Source organism: Lepisma saccharinum, chromosome 10 (assembly GCF_977018435.1).
Source record: "Lepisma saccharinum chromosome 10, izLepSacc3.1, whole genome shotgun sequence".
Lineage (NCBI taxonomy): Eukaryota > Metazoa > Arthropoda > Insecta > Zygentoma > Lepismatidae > Lepisma > Lepisma saccharinum.
Window position 1 is genome coordinate 31,824,681 of NC_139238.1, and position 22,425 is coordinate 31,847,105.

At 38.4% G+C, this 22,425-nt stretch overlaps 1 protein-coding gene across 1 annotated transcript in view; it reads left to right on the forward strand.

Moving 5' to 3' along the window:
* The window catches only part of LOC145994310 (protein takeout-like), a 376,069-nt gene that overhangs the window by 91,773 nt on the left and 261,871 nt on the right, over nucleotides 1-22,425 (forward strand). The gene's annotated exons all lie outside the window — the stretch shown is intronic.

Below are 22,425 nucleotides of genomic sequence, written 5' to 3' on the forward strand. Positions count from 1 at the left end.
GCTCGGTTTACATGGTGGTTCTTTTCTGTACTCTCTTCTGAATGCACGCTGCACTGCAATAACAGATGAACATCTCGCGTATCCCAATACAAAAATAATAATTTCTCGGTTTGTCACCATTTTGTACAGGCACTGCACTCGTACTGCCAACTGGTGTGTCACGATGCAAACTTGGTTAGTTTACAGTTACTTTCGTGTATCATTCATATCTGTATGTGCAATACTTTGGAAAATACAGTGTTTTGAAATCGAATGAATCATTTATAGTAGCCCTGTATTTGCCACACATAACAATACAACCATTTGGCATACTTGTGCTCATTATTGTTCATAATCACGGTGACACAAGCAAACTGTAAAAACTGTAACAAATACTTATTTGCAGTGGCGGCGAGGGCAAGGTGCCAAAACTAGGGGGCAAGGTGCCAAAACTGATGGGGGGCAAGGACAGTTTACTTTCCCTTGGTAGATAAGGTTTAGCATAGTGCGGGGACAAAAGTGGCAACTGCCCCCCTCGCCCACGTAATCGCCGACACTGCTTAGTTGTCATAGAAATTATTAATTATTGTTTTAATACAAGGTTTTGCATATGTGAAACCAACAGAACAATTCCATATTTTCTTTGTTGTTGTTTTTACTTCGAAAATATATCTTGGAGACCATAGAATTTGACCTTTGAAAGTATTTATATTATGATATACGGCTATCCATAAATCAAATAATGCATTTGCACAAGTCACTTCGATCTTTCTTGGTAACTCTTCTTTCTATTCTTCATCTTTGGAAACAATTTTGCCAGTAGTAGTATCATAGTACGAGTTGTTCGCTGAGGATCATTCTCTTCACATAGAATTCAAGGTTATAATTTTCCAGTATAATTGTATTCTGCTGTTCCGTTTAAATTGTTCATTGGAATTTGCAGTTTTGAAAACGCAACTTGATAGGAAGTATTGGCATTTTTTTTTGCTTCCTATTACAGATAATTTTGTTGTATTGGAAAATAGTTTTCTAAAGCAGTCACGGATTTAAATTTGATTTTTATGGTTTTTCATTAGATTTTTGTCAATTGCAGGGACACACTGCTCTTCTATAGAAATTAGAATTCAGATAACTTGTATTACAGAAGGTTGTTTCACGTTGATGGTAACGATTTCGATCACCAAGGAGCAGCACGTACGCATAGCACAGAGCAGCCAGAGGCAGTAGGACGAAAGTACAGTGCGTTGACTTGCAAAAACGATGGTTGGTGTGTGAGTGAGTGTTTATATGGCACCAAACATTCTAGTCTTTTGGGAGGGGTACATCTGTGCCCTTTCCGACGTTGGTTATAGTTATAGCCAGAGAATTAAACAGTGCCACATGAAAGCATTCCATGTGTCAAGGAAGAGCATTAATGCAGTGTTGAATCGCCATAGAGCTTGCACTGTACCTGTTGCTGGAACCAGTCAAAGTGAGCCTCGGGCATATCGGAAGCCCAAGCTTTCCTCCGATGTTGTGCGGAAAGTGAGATTCTTGGTGCGATGTGAAAACCCTGCAACGCAAAGAGTGATTGCACAGACAGTGCAATGTTTCCCTGCAACTGTAAATCGCATCATAGCCCAAGATTTACAACTTGTGCGGAAGCACAAGGCTCAAGTTCATAAGTTGCGTGCCTCACATGTCCAGGAGAGGAAGACCAACAGTCGGAAGCTCTACAAACACCATCTGGCAGGGGACCGCTGGAAGTATGTGGTGTCCCTGGATGAAGCATGGGTGTATCTGTCGGGATGTGGTAAAAAAAAGGGCCATCTACTATCGTCTACGTGATGCAAGAGGTCGATTTGAGTGGGTACGTGAATGTGCTGAAAGTTTTCCACGCGGGTTCATGGTTGTTGGTGGTTACTGCCATAACGGCCAACTCCCACTGCGCAGAGTGGAAAAAAAGGCATAAAATAAATAAATGCAGCCTATTACCAGACGAATATTTTGGAGCCACTTTACAGACATGATATTCCATCTCTCTATGGCAGCGACACATCTCGTGTTGTCATCCACCAGGACAAGGCTTCCAGTCATACGGCAAAATCCACGCAGGCATACATGGATTGGATGGCACGTGAAACGGGCATTCATGCAATCCCCTTTACAGACATCCCTGTGAAATCCCCCGATGCCTCTTCCATGGATTTTTGTGGGTTTCCGTTGTTGAAACGAGCCTTGGGAAGCAGATGGCCCCGCATAATTGAGGGTCTTTGGAAAGCTTGTCAGGAGGAATATGATCGTTTGGACCAATGTGTTCTTCAACGCAGTCTCCTCCAATGGAAACTCCGCTGCAGAGTCATTGCTGCAAGACAGGGGTATCACGTGGAGCACTACCGCTCGTGGCGTCACGGTTTTTCTTAAGGTGAGGTGGGTTCTAACTTTGTTACCATGGACATGAAACGACCTTCTGTAGCACCCGATTGAACATTGCAGCATTGATATATGAAGCAAATGGTTGATGTAATTCCATGATACACGGGTGTGCTGCCTGTCACGTGAAAACAGGAGAACCATACCAGCAACGTAAGTTTACATTGTATTAGTTTTAGAGGAAAACGGATCGACGAGAACTCGACCTTCGTGGCAGAGTGGTTAGCACAACGCGCTACGACGCCAGGGTTCCAAGTTTCGAATCCCGGCCTGAGAATGTGTGCTCTATGTGAGTAGCCATTCATCAGTTTAATCATATCATCACGCAAACTAATGATTACTCAAAAGTGACAGAAAATCGTGGTAAAATAAATTCGATCACTACTCTACTACATAGCTACATACGCATTTTCCTTGATTTTTTGCTTTTAGTTTCCCCTGTTTAATTTGATTGGTTGATTGATTGATTTGCTTTACTGTACTTCATCTTTTGTTTTGGCTAATTTGCGAAGATGGGGATGAGTGAGGATGTGATGAAATTGATGAATGGACACTCACAAGCATCCATGCCTCGGGCAGGATCCGAACCCGGGACCCCTGGCGTCGTAGCGCGATGTCCTAGCCACTCCGATGTTTAAATTTGAAAATTACTAATTCCACGTAATAATAATTATGACAATAATGAGCAATTGTTTCACCCCTAAACGTCTCCAAATTTCTAGACCTATTATTAGCCACTTTGTTGATACATTAACCTTTTCAAATTGCCTGGAAACCATTTTATACCCCATAGAATGTAAATTATGGATAAACTGCAGAGACAAAACGCGTATGCTTCAAATGATCGCCATCATGGTCTAAAGCTTTGCGCACACGGGTCCGTCAGGTAGGTTTAATTTCCGGCCACTCGGTGGTTTTTCGAGCACTGTTGGGTGGGTACCGTGTGCGCATCATGACGATTGCTCCTGTATTTTCTTGTCACTTTTTGCCAGTCCGGTTGGACTCCGTGTGCGCGTATTTATGGGCGGGTGACGGTGGGTTGAAGGAAAGGCGGGGGGGAGGATAATATGCTCTTAAGAGATTAAGTATAGGATTCCTTCAAAAGGGACCCTTAAAGTATTATCCTATCGCCATATGACAACTCGAGTGGGTGGGAGGACTTTAGGGCGGTGAGGGAGGGTTCCTGTGGCTAGCGGTATGGAAATAAATTCACCATATTTGTTTCCAGAACTTGGTGCTCGCGAATACTGTCGCTAAAAGAAACTGCAATGTTGCGATTATTGGGTGGGCGGTGGGAAGCGGTGGGTCTGGGCGGAGCATAATAATCGATTCTGTACTCTTCTGAAGTTCTCACTGTGAACATCAACGGGGTTTTAATAATTTACGAACGGGAGGGGGGAGGGGATTCCACTGTCATTTGTGATCGGGTTGTTTAATGAAGAACTACATGCCAATTACACATTTCTTTAAATCTAATTTTCACCCTTAGCAGTAGCCGAAGCCTCTTGGTCGTGTTGGCGAAAGAGTGGATTAAATATTAAATTAGATTCGCTTCGGTGTTTATATCTGCTGTACAATCATATAGAGCAAGCTCTTGAACTGTTTGTCATTTAATAAATTAGTCGGGGGGCAGGAGGGGTTCATCACTTTTATACAGTACCAGTTTCATAGATCGGAGGCACATTAAAATCGCATATTTTGTGTTCCGCATGGTTCGTACCTACCAATTGTGTATTGCGGAACATAGTTCAAGGTGCCATTATGCTTTTTACATGAAAACAAACGCAATTTTTCACATTCTGAGTGCTTTTTTTATTCATTTCTTCGCTTCCGGAACACACAATATGGCGGGCACATCTTGACTCACGTTGTGGGTATGCAGTGTTTCAACCTTCTTCACCGAAAAATACCTACTATCGTGTTCGTCACTGGTGGAAATTATACATTATGCACGGGTAGCTGACGGATAGGCCCACGAACCATTCACGGATAGCTCCAGAAACCATTCACGGATAGCCTCCCGAACCATTCACGGATAGCCCCAAGAACCATTATGCACGGTAGCTGACCGATAGCCTTGCGAACCATTTCTGATAAGGTTAGGTTAGGTTTGGTTACGTTAGGCAAGCATAGTAAAAAAAGGAGAGGTTGAAACACCGACAGGGGCTTACGTCATCAAACGTACGCAGCATCCGGTTGTCGTAGGGCAAGCAAATGAAAGCTATGGCAATTGTGCGTCGGTGAGATATTTCTCTTGAAAAATACATGATTTCCCGGTCAACCTATTCCCCGATGAAATAAAATGCCTCCACGAACGTTGCAAACCTTAGAGAAACTCATTTCCGTAATTAGTTTCTTGTGAAAAAATGAAGAAATGTGTCTCCGATGTATGAAACTTTACCGATATTTCTCTTGAAAAATACATGATTTCCCGGTCAACCTATTCCACGATGAAATAAAATGCCTCCACGAACGTTGTAAACCTTAGAGAAACTCATTTCCGTAATTAGTTTCTTGTGAAAAAATGAAGAAATGTGTCTCCGATGTATGAAACTGTTACCAAAACTAATTACGGAAATGCGTTTCTCTAAGGTTTACAACGTTCGTGGAGGCATTTTATTTCATCGTGGAATAGGTTGACCGGGAAATCATGTATTTTTCAAGAGAAATATCGGTAAAGTTTCATACATCGGAGACACATTTCTTCATTTTTCCACAAGAAACTAATTACGGAAATGAGTTTTGATGTATGAAACTGTTACCATCTTCTTCAGTATGATCATTATTCGTGGAACAGAATAACACATTGCACTTTCTCAAAGCTGCTAGCAGGCTCTATATTTTGGCATAGGTTTCGCTTCACACTCATACACACTGGGTAAATCAGGCACAGCATTTTCGCTGAATTTATAAATACATTCCATGAAACATCAATAAAACTTGGCGATGGATCATTCGATTCTTGTCACTTTTATAAATTCTCCACATAAATGCCGAACTACAAGATGCGGTAGATATTTTTCCGTTGTATTTGAAGCAAGACATGATTTCTGCAACTTTTCGTTACAAATCCAACAACATTCTAGGAATTATTAAACTATGTATGTGCATAACGATGGCTATGTTCCATTTGTACATTCATATATACACTTACTATATTATATAATCTAGATATATGTTTATGTGTATGTGTGTTCGTGTGTGTTATTATATGTATGTATGTATATTGTTAAATGTTCAACAAATGTGTGTACAGCAGTGTAATCTTTTCTGTAAATGAAGATGTTTTCTCTCTTGGAGGCAAATCAATAATCATAGACAAGGGAAGATAGTTATACCAATTTCTGCCGAGAAGTTAAAAAAGCCAAAAATAAATAAATAAAATTAATAGATAAAATAAAATAAAAACGTAACGAAGTGATTGATTTATGCTCTGATTAAAAAAACGAAAATTACTTATCTATGTACTAAATGTTTATGACACATTAGCGTATCCAGCTGGGATAAATTGTTACATTTGATTGATTGATTTGCTTTATTTTATTTTGCGTTTTGTGCCACTTTTGGCTAATTTGCGAAGATGGAGATGAGACATGATGAAATTGTGGAATGGACACTTAGAAATATCCAAACATTTATGCCCAGGCTGGGATTCGAACCCAGGACCCCTGGCGTCGTAGCGCGATGTGCTAACCACTCCGCCTAATAAACAATTAAACCAATTAAATTACACATTTATAACATTATTTTTGACATTGTGAAATATTTTGCACGAATATTGATCACTGACGACGAAGGATACAAAAGTCAGTAAACAAGGAAGTGTCATCGGTGCTTAAAACCATTCTTGCAGAAGTCCTTTAAAAATTTTCTCTGTATGTTTCGTGGAGTTTGCACTGAAATTTAATATGATTCGGTAATGCACATTACACGAACAAATTGGTGAGCGTACAAAGCAAATGTAACAAGACACTAGCGAGGCTCTGGCGTGTTTTCTAGTCCAAAGTAATTGTTCTTTCATCCTCATCTTCGTGATTAGCCAAAAGTAGCAGAAAAGAGAAGTGAAATAAACAATTTCAATCAATCGGAGATAAGTGTGATTATTGTATGAGAGGTGACACAATTTATGTTCAGGATAAAAATTTCCACCCTTCAAAAATGTATTAAATAAGGTTCATTGAAGAAAATTTAAAATACGTAACTATACACTTTGATGTACGGAACCCGCTCGAAGTATCGGATTGCTGTGAAATTGGGTAGAGAGGCTATTGAGACCATGGAAAGGAGAATGCTGATGAAAATTAATTAGTTCAATTTTCCACCACCAGGTGAAAAATGGCGCTTAAAATTCGGACATGCCAAACTTTTTTTTATTTTTTTATCACTACAGAAGTGTTCAACGTGAATGACTCTTTGGAAGCCTAAGGCAGCGTGATCAACAGGATGTTGTTCACTGCGCACGAGATTTCAGCGACACATTTCCCCCTGATGGTGAAAATTTAAACTTTTGTTTTCGTCAACATTCGCTTCGCCATGTTGGATCTATACCAGGTTTCGCCGCAAAATGATGTTTCGAACGGGCTAATTGTAACCACCCAGTAGAACTCTGGCATTATAACACGTGCATCCAGCTGGTACTGAACTATTAAAGTTGTGTATGCCTGACTCAATACTGTCACTAATGAACCATTCAGTTTTAAATTAGTTCAGTCTATCGTTTGGACATAGATCATCGTAGGAGCGCTTGTTGGGGTCTCTGTTTGAGGCTAGCGAATTAAGATTAAGACTAGAATTAAATATCATAGGAAGTACACTTCCACAACATGCTATCTATTTACATAAGTTGTATTCTGTATATCATGCACATCACATGTATTCAGGCAATTGTCACCACTATCAGTTACTCAATTGCCATGCATGAATCTTAACCATCAATATTGGATATTTTAGGAAACAAATTACCCGACAACGGATAGTGAAGAACTGTAAAATTTTAATGAAAATGAAATTTGAACGTTAAAAAGGAATATGATGAAACAAAATTTAATTTTTGATTTCAAAAGTCCAAGTACTAGTAATAAGTAATGAAATAATCTTCCCGTTACTTCGCATAAAATGTTTCCTGATAAAAACAGAAAAAAACCCTTGGCATTGACATCTTATGCACTCCCATGTATATTAGGGTAGAGTAGGTTAGGTACAAATATTTATTCGTTAATTAACGGTTCTATGTACAAGGTACATTTTGGGAATTACTATCATCTTAGCACAAGACGAATAATCAAATAGTAATGTAAAGTACTATAGTAAGTATACATGTTTCATTCTTATTTTTTTAAAAGAAAAGAAATAGCTCCAGGCTGTATATACTTTCAGATATGTAGGTTCGTGCAAGGTTATGTGCCAGTGCAGTGCAAGATTGTATATATATATATTTGTTTACAAAACACACTAATATCCACGTGGAAAATATACCTTGTACATATGCACAAGTTGTCCTTTTTCGGCCAGTTATTTTGAAAACTTAAATACAAGATCCTGTGTATTGGATATGAATGGTTTATGATTTATGCATCGTCAGGCATGCAGTTTTGTGCAAGGTTATTACAATGGTGCATTTTCTTTGTATCTACGAAACGTAACACCATTCGGAAATTGTTCTTTGTACATACGTATCAACTCCGTAAGGATACTGCTGTTCTTTTGCCAGTTTTAAAGTCGTAAAGTACAAGATCTCACACAATGTAATTAAAATATATTTCCTCAGTGATTTCAGTGTGTGAAATCCAATGGATACAATTTACATGACGCTCCTTATTACAAATTACACTTATGTAATGTAAAGAGGATCCTTGAAACCAAATCAGTTAGATAGTCTCATAAAAAAAATAAGGAGAGTATCAGCAATGGAAAGTAGTAAAAGTTCAAAATAATCCAAAATATTAACAAAAAATAAAAACAATCGTGTGGTTAGTTCATACACCAAACAGAGCAAGTAAGAATAATACAATTACGTTTGAAGCAATTGCTGCGTTGTAGGCGTGTTTCACCTTCGTCACAAACTGTTGAATTAAGACTTCGAGCAGCCATGATTGAGGCCAGTTCTTGTAAGCATACGGAATTCAAGCGGCGGACAGAAGATACTAACACAGACATTCGTGATTTACGATAAACGTGTAATTGGTGCAGATGTAACGAACGCTACGTGGTGGATGTTTCCTTGCAAACGACAAATAAAATTGGCTGCAAACATGGCGATTGTGCGCATCCTGACGTCACATGAAACAAACCTATTGAAGATACTTAGAGATAATCCATTTTGTACAACACTACTTGACGACAATTCTCGCTTTTATCAGAAATCTTTACCATATTTTCTTCATAAATTCCCAGCAGGAAGTTCCGTCTTCAATATATCAATATTTCTCATAGTTACTCCCTAGTCAATCTCCAGTCCTTTGCCTTATAAGGGACTAAAGATTGAGTTCTTTGGACGTTCTATTTCTGGAGTTATGTTTCATTCTTAAAACAATTTACAGAAAAACAACAATTTTGGAAAAAAATAAAACATAAAGAGTCCTGGGTCTACAAAAGTCAGATGGTGGTGATCGTTAGTGTTACCTCAAAATTTTCTTGGGTAGACATTTCAGGTTTGGATGATTTCCCGCGAAAAGGAGGCCGGGGAGCACTAAGATATCTGAAAAACTTCATGTGATTCGAATTGAGAAATTGTAGCGTAAAAACATGATCAAGGGGTGCCACGAAAGACTGAAAATTAAGAGGCATCTTATAATACAATATATCTAAAAGAAAGTGCAAAGAACAAAGAACTGTTCATTAGCAAAGTGATTGATGTTCATGGAAAGGAAGCAATTCGAGTTCAGTTTGCAGTTCGATAATCGGACTCAGGTCTGAAGTTCAACACCATGGTATATTAAATTGAATTCCAATTCTTTGATTTGTAAAACAATAGTAATAATAATAAGACGTAAAATGTGAGCTTTTATAACTGAAGGGCAAGATCAGAAATCTTACTCTGCCTCACCCCAAGAGCTGGAAGTGGAAATTCCTATCTGAGGAGGATGCTTCACCCAGTTTGGAGAAAGGTGAGCTGAAGTTTGTATGGACAACATGGAGAACTTGCAGTGGGTGGTGGGGTGCCGAAAAACATTATCCTAGAAGGGGAAGATTTATGAGTATTTTCTTATTTGATTTGTAGAATGTCATCACTCCACTTTCTCCCCACTTTGAGCACTACTGCCTCCCTGAGAAAAAATCCTTTAAGCAGCCTTGGCTGATATCCAGTCCTTGGAAGTAACGAATTAATTACATTAACAAGTGACAAGATTTTCAATTAACACTAGTTACTTTTTGAAATTAGTAACTGTAACTCTGTTAATCATCCAAATAACTAGTAACTACAGTCTGTAAAAAAAAAATAGCATCACTGTATTCTTATTACGGATGCTGACAATTTTGAGTTTCACATGCATGCATCTTTCCTGCAAAACTTGAAATCAATTGGTTGAAGCATTGATCTGTTATCACTGTGTAGTGTGGTGTTATTCTTTTGTTGATTTAGTGTTTGGAGTGTCCGTTGGAGGGTGTTGCAATCAGTTACTGCTGCAAAGCTTTGTAATCAATTGTCAGGAATCTGTAAAACGATTGTTAGTAATGCAACTTGTGACGTGTTTTATGTTGCGAACTACATGTTCATTATTGACAGTTTGGATACGTTATCATATTTGTGAAGTGTTCTGGTTGTGTGTAGTGTATTTGAGCGTGTTTTCTTGACAAAAAGGGGCAGAAAGTGTGACATTTCACCACGTAAGCAAGAAATGGTTCTTGCTTTGCATATGGATGGTCATTCTCAGAGAGAAATTGGTCGGCAACTTCAAATGCATCAATCCACAGTTAGCCGCTGCCTGCAAAAGCAACAACAACATGGAAAATCATCACTGAGAAGTCACTTTGGCAGAAAGAAAAAGACATCACCTCGACTGGATCATATAATAAAGGACATGGCACTGAAAAACAGGAATGAGTTCACGCCAAATTGCACATAAACTTCAAAATGAGGTGGGAGTTAATCTTACTCATGCTACTGTAGTATCCCGACTAAAGAAACAGGGTGTTTCTAAACACATCCCACGTAAAAAAACCAGACTAACTGACGCACATGCAACAGTTAGACGTGAGTTTGTCACACGTTATGGCGCATGGAATGATACAGATTGGGAACATGTGATATTTTCTGATGAAAAACGATTTAAAATCCTGGGGAGGGACAGCTCAGTTAAACTGTGGATGCGGAAGGGAGAAGAACTTGCAAAATCTTGTATTTTAGAAACTCAAAAGTTTTGTGGCAGTGTTATGATTTGGGCATGTTTCTCTGCAAAAGGATTGGCAGGATGCATATTTGCGCAAGGACCGTTAAGGCTGATCAATATCTGGAAATCCTGAATTGGAAAGTTCTACAAACTGCAGGACATCATTTTTCTGGACAGAATTTGGACTACTTTATTTTTCAAGACGATAATGCAACCTGTCATCGTGCTCAGGTGGTGAATAACTGGTTTCATGATATGAATATTGAAAGACTTTGGTGGCCGCCCAACTCTCCAGACATGAATCCTATAGAAAACCTTTGGGCTATGATGTGCAAAAATCTTAGTAATCAGAAGTACAGGTCGAAAGAGGAACTTATGGCAGCAATTGTACATGTTTGGAATGAAATTGAGGACGAATATTGTCAAAATCTCATTCATAGCATTCCTCGAAGGTTGGAAGCACTTAGGAAGGCCAGGGGTGGCCATACTAAGTACTAGTCAATGTATTTACTTACTATCATTACAAATTGACATATCATGATGCATTTAAAACCTTTCTTCAATCTTTTTACTTGTAGAAATTGTCTTTGTGTGAAAACGTTCCACAAGCTATATTTGCAATAATTTTGTTATTAGTTCTGTAAAGTGCATTATGTATGCACCTATGACTTAAATAATAAAAATATATTGTACAGATATAGTGTTTTATATAATTGTTAAGAAAACAAATCGACAAGTCGAATTAAATCAATAAATCGACTGATAATTTACGAGCGAAATGCTGACGACCAAAAATAATGAAGTGATGCTAATTTTTTTTTACAGAGTGTATATTAAGTGTCAGTTTTTCTTCTATAATTTTTGCATGGAAAAGAATTATCTTCAGCTGCAAATTCGCAATATTGTCAAGCAAATGCCGAACTGAAAGAAAGATGATTATTAAAATTGTAATAATAATAATAATAATAATAATAATAATAACAATGATGTTTTTAATTTTTTTGTTTTAAGTACACTTTATGCAAAGAAAGGCTAATAGTAACTATATCTGCAATTTAATGTTGTTATATGTCCATCACCAAAACCAACAACTGTTAGTACATCTACGACATGAGTACATACACATGTAATCTCCAACAATTATCTTTGGAATACACCACTTCTTGGTTGTTCAGCATTGTGTGACGGTCCTGTGAATCCGCACAATATAATTGTATGTTTATTGAAATTATTAATTTCATATTATACAAATCACTTTATATTAACGGTTCAAAAAAATGTATAATAATTACTTTGTACAACGTTAATTATGTCTTATGTTATTTAGTGCGCTATACGCTGTATAAACGAGATATTTGGAATTCTAACGCTGCTATAGCAACGAGAATCAATAGTCATTGTGTGGTAGTGTGTCTGAAAAAATTGGAAATATAGGTAATAGTGAACTGTATATTAGTCAGTTATTTCACTAATATATAGACCCATAGAAGTTGTATCTTCACCTTCGCGTTTTAGTTTTAAATATTTATGAACGAAATGTAATCGTGCAAATGATTGACTAGTGAATGTCACAGTATAATTGGTGGTCCAGTATTGTGGAACGTTATCAGCACGATCTTAAGTGATGTGTTTTGCGTATATGTTAACTTACACCATTGTTTTCGTGAATCTAGTTTGTACATACATTTCTATTATGTACGCATCAAGTACATAAGTCAAGACCCAAAACAAGTCTTACAGCTAGATCTATCAATTGTGGTGACGATCCTGATGAATCACAAAATAAGAATGGTGCCATGAATATGGTGAAGTGCTGCAAAGATCCCGATAAGGAAAGGTTGGTAGCTTGTGAAAATTGTGGCCATTGGTATCATCTACAATGTTTGGGTTTGTCCGATAAGCATTGGGAGTTATACCAGTTAAATGAAAATTATTTCTGTAAAGATTGTGATCCATCTTATAATCCGTTCAGTATTGAAGCTTTCGTGCAATGGAAAAGAAGTGAAGAGAATGTTCAAGAAATTGACATTCGTCTGTGTTCAAATGTTTGATCTACTTGGAGAGTTAAGGAAAATCAGCGAGTCACAACAGCTGGAATTTACAAAAATGAGGGAAACTCAAAAGCTTGAGTTTACAAATATGAGGGAAACTCAAGCTTCTATGAGGCAAACTCAAGAGTCTCAAAAGCTTGAGTTTACAAAAATGAGGGAAACTCAAGATTCTATGAGGCAAACTCAAGAGTCTCAACAGCTTGAGTTTACAAAAATGAGGGAAACTCAAGATTCTATGAGGCAAACTCAAGAGTCTCAACAGCTTGAGTTTACAAAAATCAGGGAATCTCAACAGGAAATTTAAAATTCACAGCAACTACTCAACCTTGACTTCCACGAATTGAGTACATCGTTATGGAAGGAATTAGCTGAAGTTGCCGAGTCCTGCAAATTAGCAACACGTTCATTACATCAGGAAATGGAAAGAGAAGTGCAAGGACTAACAGAGAAAATCGAGGAAGTCAACACTACTTGTACAGAGAATTCTGATAAACTTACTGGATTGAATAATCAGATTACAGAATGCCAGAACAATGTTTCAGGGTTGTCTCGGCAAGTTCATAGACTTGAAGTCGTTGTGAGCAAGGACGAAATAACGAAGCGCGTAGAAGCATGTGAGGAAAAGATTACTAAGTTAACATCAAATATTTCGACTAATGTTGAATCAAGTAATCCTGTACAAGTTTACAGTTGTCATGTGAATGGTAACTGTCAACCTGGTATTCCTGCACGGAACCTAACCTCTCCTAAATCATCTGATTCTTCAGCGTGTGATGTTTCTGATGACAAACACAATCGCATTGCTTCACGAAGACACAAACGTTCTAGAAATAATCGCATGAGAGCTAGTAATACTAACAAGCTATGTCAATCAACCCGTTCTTTATATTCTGATGGTTCTGGGCAGGAAAGAAAAAGGCAAGTTAACAAAAAGTCATCAAACCCGCAGAATCATCGATGTGATTATCCTGACAATTGTGTGTGTGTTTACTAAAGAACCTCGACGGTTGGTAAGATTGAATGAACTTACTGTTCTTCCTAAATATTCTGGAAATCCTGAAAAATCAAGCCCACGTAAGTTTATTAAAACTTTATCGTCCTACTTAGACTTACTGCAAGTTCCTGACATGCAAAGGCTTGAATGTATTACTAATTGTTTTCAAGGACCTGCAGAAGGTTGGTATAATACTCATGTCGATTCGTTTACATCGTACAAACAGTTTGTTGACGAATTTCTGAATCACCACACGTCTTATTCGTTAACTCAGGCTCAATGAACTTAGAAGTCGTAAATATGATCCTAAATCGACGAGTAGTATGGAAGTTTTTGCTATTCGTACGCATTCAGCATATTATAATTTAGTTGATCGTCCGAATGATGCAGAAGTTATTGACATTTTAATCAATCAGTTGCCCACATCTATTGCACAAACAATATTAGCTGCTAGATTAGTTAAAATGGATGATGTAATTGCGTTACTAAAGAGGTTGGATTTAGTGAATTCAAGATCGAACAAGAGTTTTAATGTTCATGATAATATACGTGAAAAAAATTTCCGACATGATGGGAATAATTCTAAAAGTTTTACCGACAATAATAGTGCAAGGGCAAAACTGAGAGTTCAAAGTGTTGCTAAAAGTTCATCGTTTGTGAACGATGATGAACCTAGACGTAACGTAAGACTTAATGATAGTGTTCATTTTGTTTCTTCTAGCGATAAAAAAATAAATGAATTAAGATTTCACGTACAGATGTTCCATTTCTTGCTGAAAACCAACAATCAAACTCCAGTCAGAAGACGATGATATTTCATAGAAATAATAATTCTGGGAAGCCTAACCTAACTAACAGACCATATAATCATTACAGACGTAATGATGCAGGAACTCAAAATTTCCGGCAAAATAGAAGTCCACAAAGCTCTCGATACTTCAACAATAATGGTAGATTTATGAGCAACAGTTTCAATGCCAGAAACGAGCAAGAACAACAGCAATTTACACTGTATCCTAACTCTCAGTTCTCTAACAATAATTTCCACTCATTCCAACCATGCAGTGTATGTGCCAATTGCGGATATTCGTCTTCTCAGTTGTCAACGGGAAACAGTTGCAATACAACTGCAGTGGTGAATACTCCATTGAATGAAAATGCTCCATCTTTCGATCCAAGAGAAACTTCTTGTAAACAGTTCATTTCTTCTGCCCCTGAAGCAACATTAAACGAACGTCGCGGGTGAACGTGGACCAGTTTGCTCGCACTAAATCATATCGTAGTGATAATATAAGCACAACTTGTCAGTATGCTGTATTAAGTAATTCCGTTTTATCTGAAGTTTGATCATTGTTATCCACTTTCAATATTTTTCCAGTTAGATTGGTACGAAGATAAACCTACTTGGACTTTAAATGATACTGGCATACCTACTCCTATTACTGATCAACCTCTGATCACAGGAACAGTTTGCTGTATTACAATACAGTGCGTCATCGACAGTGGAAGCCAGTGTAATTTAGTCAGTTATGAATTATATGGTGCAGTATAAAATCAATTATTCCGAGTGCCAAACTGGATACAGTAGATCAACTTAAGTTATTGCCGTTTGCAGGACATCAGAAGTTTCGTGTTGCTGGTCGAAAGATTATAAGTATTGAAGCAACTGCATGCTGAATTAATTCTCGGAATACCATTTTTAAGGCAATACAAAGCTGTACTCGATTTTAGAAGAAACGAAATTAGTTTGATGGCGTCTATTGGTTCCGAACTGGTTCAACCATTTAACTCTAGCAAAAGCACAACTGATAGGGATCGCTGCCAGATGCAGGAAGTTACTATAGTCAAAGAAGCAGAAAATTTACTTATCGTTTCTTTAGATCAGATCACAAAGAAGGTACGGTCGTGTGAATCACTCACTGAGCAGCAGTCTCAGATTGATAATCTAATAATAGAATATCATAGGTTGTTTTCTGATCGACTCCGATCAGCATTCGTAGAACCTTATCAAATTGAACTAGACACAAAGGAACCAATTAAGGCACCTATATATCCGGTACCGTTCGCCAAAAGAGCAGCGTTAGAAAAGGAACTAGAAAAATGGAAAGCCTGGGGAATAGTTAAAGAGATGTCTTCGCCTTATTTAAACCCTATACATATCGTATCAAAATCTAACGGTGAGTGGCGTCCAGTGGTGGATTTTCGTCGCCTAAACCAACATGTAATTTCATCACTTACCCATGTTGAACCGATAAACGAGCTACTTCAACATTTTAAGGGTGCAAGATATATTTTTCGTCGATTGATCTCTCCTGTGGATATTTTCAAATCCCACTTACGCCCGACTCGTATAAGTACACAGCTTTTTCGCATCGAGGACGACAGCACGTGTTTTGTTACTTGCCATTTGGTATAAAATCAGCTGTTTCTGTTTTTGTTGAGAGAATGAATAAGGTGTTTGGACCAGAGACTCATTTATTTCTGATGATATATGTGGATGACATTTTAATATTTAGTCCAACAACAGAGAAACATTTTGAACATCTTGATTATGTTCTACAGACATTGCAGAAGACGAACATGTCCATAAAATTTGCCAAATGCAAATTTTTCCAAACTGAAATTACGTTTTTGGGTCATGTGGTGTCTGGATACCAGATTAAGGTCGATCATGATAAGAACTCAGCTATTCTACAGTTTCCTGTTCCTCAAAACAAGAAGTCACTTCGCAAATTTTTAGGACTGGCAAATTGGAGGAATCGTTTTATACAGGGATTTTCAGATATCGCTAGTCCATTACATCATGTTTTACGCAAGAATGTGCCTTTTTATTGGACACCTCAGTGACAAGAAGTTTTCTTGTTACTAAAGAATGCTCTAATTTTAGCACCAGCATTGAGTCAACCCGACTTTGAGTTGAGGTTTTGTGTTCCTGTTGATGCAAGCCAGAAAGGATTGGGTTGTGTACTTTGGCAAGTTGATAATGGTGAAATTCGTGTAATACAATACGGCAGTAGTGCTCTTAGAGGAGCAGAGATTCCATACAGTACACACGAATTCGAATGTTTAGCTATATTATTTGCTCTGGAGACATTTGCTATATATCTTAAAGGAACTGATTTCAACTTATATTCGGATCATAAGTCGTTGTCTTGGCTTCAAACTGCACAATCACTTAATTCTCGTCTTTGTCACGTGCCACTTCCGACGACACAATGAAAATCACAAAGAAGGAAGAAATGTTCCCGAGAGCGACGATAGATGGCAGTACGCCATATAAAGAGGAGCAAAGGAAATTATAAAAAACCTAGAGCGAAGAAGAGGGATTATATATATTATAGTAAATTGAGAAATATATAAAAGAAGAGTTCAAATACTATAAAAGAAAGAAATAGAATGTTGTATATAGTAAATTAAAATAATTAAGAATATGGCCGCATATGAAACGATTAGGAAAGTTATTAAGTAAGCGAACGAATTCAGAAATCTATATCTTTTTGATTCTCTGGCTAGGAGAACGTCGCCATGTTTTGGTTGCTTATCCCCGGTGGCGCTGTTGTCAAATTAGACGCCCAAAAACACTTTACGGGTGCGCTCTTTATTAGTCGCACTGACCCATCGGCAGCGCTTGTTATTAGCGATCCTGGTTATTTCCCTTGGTTGTTGTTTTAGGAGGAGGCGCTATTGTCAGATTAGACGCCCCTAAAAATCCTCTATAGCTTTGGTTCAATTCTCTACAAGGAATGCAGCATAATGATTTGTCTATATTATTGAGAAGAGATATGGTAAAGAGAAATATTTGCGATAAATGAGTGAAATAAGACTTTTTCCAGTGGCAAAGAAGAATAGAAGAAATAAGAATTTGCTGTGGAAAGATACAAATAGGAGAATTTATCGAGAATATAAGAATATCTCATCGGAATATAGAAGATAATAACAATTGCTGCTGCAAGAAGAAATAAGAATTGAAATGAATAGAGGAAATAAGAAACAGCGATGAATAAAAGGGGATGACTATTTTTTTGTAAATACAAGAAAGAGATTGTCATAAAAGGAAGAAGAAAGAAAAAGAAGATTATTCTTTTACCAAAGAAAAGAAGTAGAAATTGAAGAAAGAAGAAGCCATTCATATATTCTAAAATCCAAGAAGGAAAGAAGAAGAAGCCTTTTCCATAATCAAAGAAGAAGAAGAAGCCTATTCTATAATCAAAGAAGAAAAGAAGAAGACGCCTTTTCCCAAATCAAAGATAGGAAGGAAGAAGAAACCTTTTCCCCAAAATTGTGAGAGGAAAAGAAGAAGAAGATTTCCTTTCGATTACACATATATTATATACATCACTATATATTTTCTCTGTATTGCGTATAGTTTTCAGAATATAGATCCGCATTAACTATATCCTCTTGCCTATAAAACGCTTTCTTATTTGGAATTCTCGAATAAAGAACCTATCCCCCTGAGATTAAGATATCTGTAGCCGTGGTAAATAACATTTAAGTACGTACCCATAAGGGGCGTTGCATTAGTGGAGACCAACGTTGCGGCTAGCAGAATTGTGACTGAGAAAGCAAAGATAGAGAAAGCCAAGATGGAGAAAGCAAATATAGTCGAGGACGAGGACAGAGAAATTATAATGTAGGAAATGGAAGACAGAAAGGAAATATTAAACTGTTGTGGAAAAGAGGGAAATAAGGAAGAAACTATCCTATGCAGCTCAAGCAAAACATAGATGGAAGAAACACAGATGGAAGAAAATAGCAGAATATTAGAAAGAAAGCTCGAAGAAAAGATAGATGAAAATAGTAGAGAATTAAAAGAAAAGCTAGAGGAAAGTAATAAAAAGATGGAAGAAAGGCTCGAGGAAAACAGCAGGAAATTGGAAGCCTCGAGATTCGAAACCCATGAGATGTTCTTGAGATTGAATAAACGTGTGAAGGAAATAGAAAGTCGTTGGAAAGGAAAATAGAGGAAATAATGCTGTTGATCAAGAGCACGAGTTTAGAAATGAATAGAAGAAGCGAGGATGAGGTTTCAGAGATTAGAGAAGAAAATGAACGAAGAAATGAGAGCCCGGAAAGTAAAATTAGGGAAAGCGATTCTCAGATAGAAGTAGCTGTTTCAAGAATAGACGAAAATGACAGCAAGACAGAAGTAGATGTTTCCAGAATAGAAGGAAACGAAAACAAGATAGAATTAACCGTTTCAAGAACAGAAGAAACTGACAGCAAGACAGAATTAAATGTTCCCAGAATAGAAGAAAACGAAGACATGATAGAAATAGCTCTTTCCAGAATAGAAGAAAACGAAAACGAGATAGAAGAAGCGAAGGTCCTTATAGAAGATAGAAGTTGGACGATGAAAAAGGAAAGTTCCAATGACGAGCATGACAGTAAGATAGAAGAAGAAGCTGTAAAGTTACGAGAAGAGAACACTCAGGAACTTAAAGAGGTCAAAGAAGAGGAAGATAAGAAAATAGAAGAAGATGAAAGAGGAATAGAAAGGGATGAAAAATTTAGTTGTCAATGTAATGATGAAGAGATCAATGTCGAAATGAAGATGAAAGAAGAAAGTTCCAGGGACGAGTCTCTGACGGAGGAAGAAAAGAAGCATAAGCCTAGCAGGAGATGAAAACCATGAAGGAAGAAAAGTAAAATGATATTTAGATATATTCACGCAATGACATGGAAGAAGAAGAAGAGAAAGAAATTAAAAATAGAAAAGAACCTGAAGAAAGTGAATAATATGCTAAAAAGGATCGACATAGATGAAATGGATTTTGATGCTACTTCGCCAAAGGGAAGGAAGAAGAAGACGAGACGGAAAAGACAAGGAGAGCATGCATTTGATGAAAATGTAGAACAGAAGAAGTCTTGGCAGAAACCAGATTGGAAGAAGAGAGAAATAAAAGTAATTTCTTTACTGGAAGAAAGTTGGAAGAGGAGGAAGAAGGATCTTGAGAGGAATAGAAAAGAAAATAGAAGAAAGAACAGAAAAAGAGGAAGAGAAAAAGAAAGCAAGATAGTGACAAGACACGAGTATTTGAAAGAATTGGAAGAAACAAATAAGACTGACTAGTGCAAAGGAAGGAGATGTTATGATTTACAGACTGGCAAGCGTACGTTTCTCGAATTATTAAAGTTGTCTGAAAAAGTTCCAGTTCACCAGAAGAAAAATTCGTGGAATTATTAGTTTGGGCAAATAATAATGATCTATTTGAAATAAGAAAATTTTAGTTCTTTAATGCTAGTTCCTGTAAAAAGATATACAAAGTGTTGCAAAATACCTGTTACACCGCTTAGGAGGTGATTCGACAAGTAAAAACAAGGAAAAAATGCCATGTGAAAAAATGTCGAAATCGGCACAGTTTTCGAGTGACAGGGGTGCGAAAATCGCCTCACACCATGTTTAAAGCACAATAACTCAAGATGGAAGAAATATATCAATGTCGGAATAAAATAATACAAACAAAATCGTACCTGGCGAATACAATGGTGCATCAATTGAGGCCCAGTGTAAATTGCGCAAGGGGACTCGCAAAGAAAGTGGGGAATCCCCTGATGGAAAATACAAGAAATTTACTACTATCTTCTACATAATGTTGAGATCGGAATGTAGCCAGTAAAAAATGGCGACGTATGTCCACATGTCCCACTACTGCTGGGACACCGTCCCACACCCGGGAAATAGGAAAATAACTGCAAATCTCCTGTTGTACACGGTTCACATTGCGGTACGAAGAAGAAAAGAAACGAATTTGTCGCATGTCTCACTACTGCTGGGACACCATCCCAAATGGAAAAAAATACTGGAAAATCATAAAAAAAAGTTTTCAATCCCTTAATGTTGACACACTACTTTGCAGTACGAAAAACAAAAGTTAAACAATGGCCACATGTCGTTAGGCTGTACATATACTACAAGAGAGCTCCCCAAAGAAAGTGGGTAATCCTCGAAGGAATGAAGACGGAGAATGGCGAGAAAACGCACACAATGGCATGTAACATTTCCAGGCACAGCACATCTGGAAGGGATTCCACTGAGAAGCGCACAACCTCCGCACATGCAGATCGACGGTATGAAGTACAGCGATATCCAGCATCTTCACTCGTACCTTTCACTAAAGGACACTATGTGGTGCTGATAGGGGCTCACACAAACACCGGTATACTCAGAGACGTTGTTGAAAATGTCCGCCATTGACTTCAAGACAAAGATGGCATCGGCGAAGCACTGATTGTCTGGTACGTGCAAATACCTCTGGCATGTCACCAATTGTCCCAGCAGCGGCACTAACACGAGCAACGAGATCCTCAGCACTTTCCACAGGGGTTTCATACACGAGCCTTTTCATTTCTCCCCACACAAAGAAATCCAGTGGTGTGAGGTCGGGGGAACGAGGTGGCCACGGTAAAGGTCCACCCCTGCCAATCCAACGATCGCCGAAAATATCGTTGAGTAAGGCTCTGGCTCCCCGGTCGAAATGTGCGGGGGCGCCGTCGTGTTGAAACCAGATACGTTGTCTACCTGCCAGTGGCACGTTTTCCAAAAGTTCAGGTAATACGTCATGTAGAAACACCCGATAATTCCCACCACACAAAGTAGATGGCAAAATGTACGGGCCTATCAAGTGGTCACCTACTACGCCACACCACACATTCACTGCGAACCTATGTTGATGATGGCGCACAATGATTGCATGCGGATTGTCCATATCCCAGACGTGGCTGTTGTGGCTATTGAACATGCCGTCCCTGGTGAACATTGCCTCATCGGTCCACAAAACTATTGTTGGGAACTCTGGAATGGAAAGAGTTTGTTGCACGTACCATTGGCAGAAATCCATGCGTAGGGGAAAGTCCGTGGGCAGTATGTGGTGCACCTTATGCAATTTGTATGGGTGCAATCCCTCCTCTCGAAGAACGCGGAACACATTGCTATGGTGGGTTTGTTGAGTACGAGCAATGACACGTGTGCTGGTGTCAGGACGGTCTCGTATCGCGTCCAACACGTCCTCTTCAAATTGCACAGTGCGCACAGTGCGGGGTCTTCCACAATCCCACCTACGGGGTAGTAGAGATCCAGTTTCACGCAGTCGAGCATCAAGTCTTTGAAAGAGTGCATGTGCTGGTAATCGCCTATTGGGAAAACGTTCGTGATACAAACGACGTGCTTCACGGCTGTTTCGGTTTGCCTCTCCATAAACGAGATGCATATCAGCAAGCTCGTGGGTAGAGTACTCCACCATTGTCTTGTTCGAGAACTGCCCAGAAACAGGGGCACTTTCCCTCCGAGTGACGGATCACAACTACCGTGATTAGCACCCACGTAATGTCACACAGGTGTCCACGCAGTTGTTGCAAACCGAGAAAGAACACGGGAATACGTACTCTACGTACAGTATTCCTTAGCGCAATTCAACCATACACACACGCCAGACTAAACTCCACGCTGCGAGACGCAGAACAAGACAGGAAAAACAACGGTCGACTACAGTCTCTACGTAGTATCCACCAACACTAATACGTAACAGGTGACCTACACTCACAGCGCCTCTAGTGGAGCTTTCTGTACCAATTAGCTGAAATCAATCTGAGCGTAATTTGACGGCATAGCGTCATTTTCGAGTGAATTTCCTATTTCACGAGTGTGGGACGGTGTCCC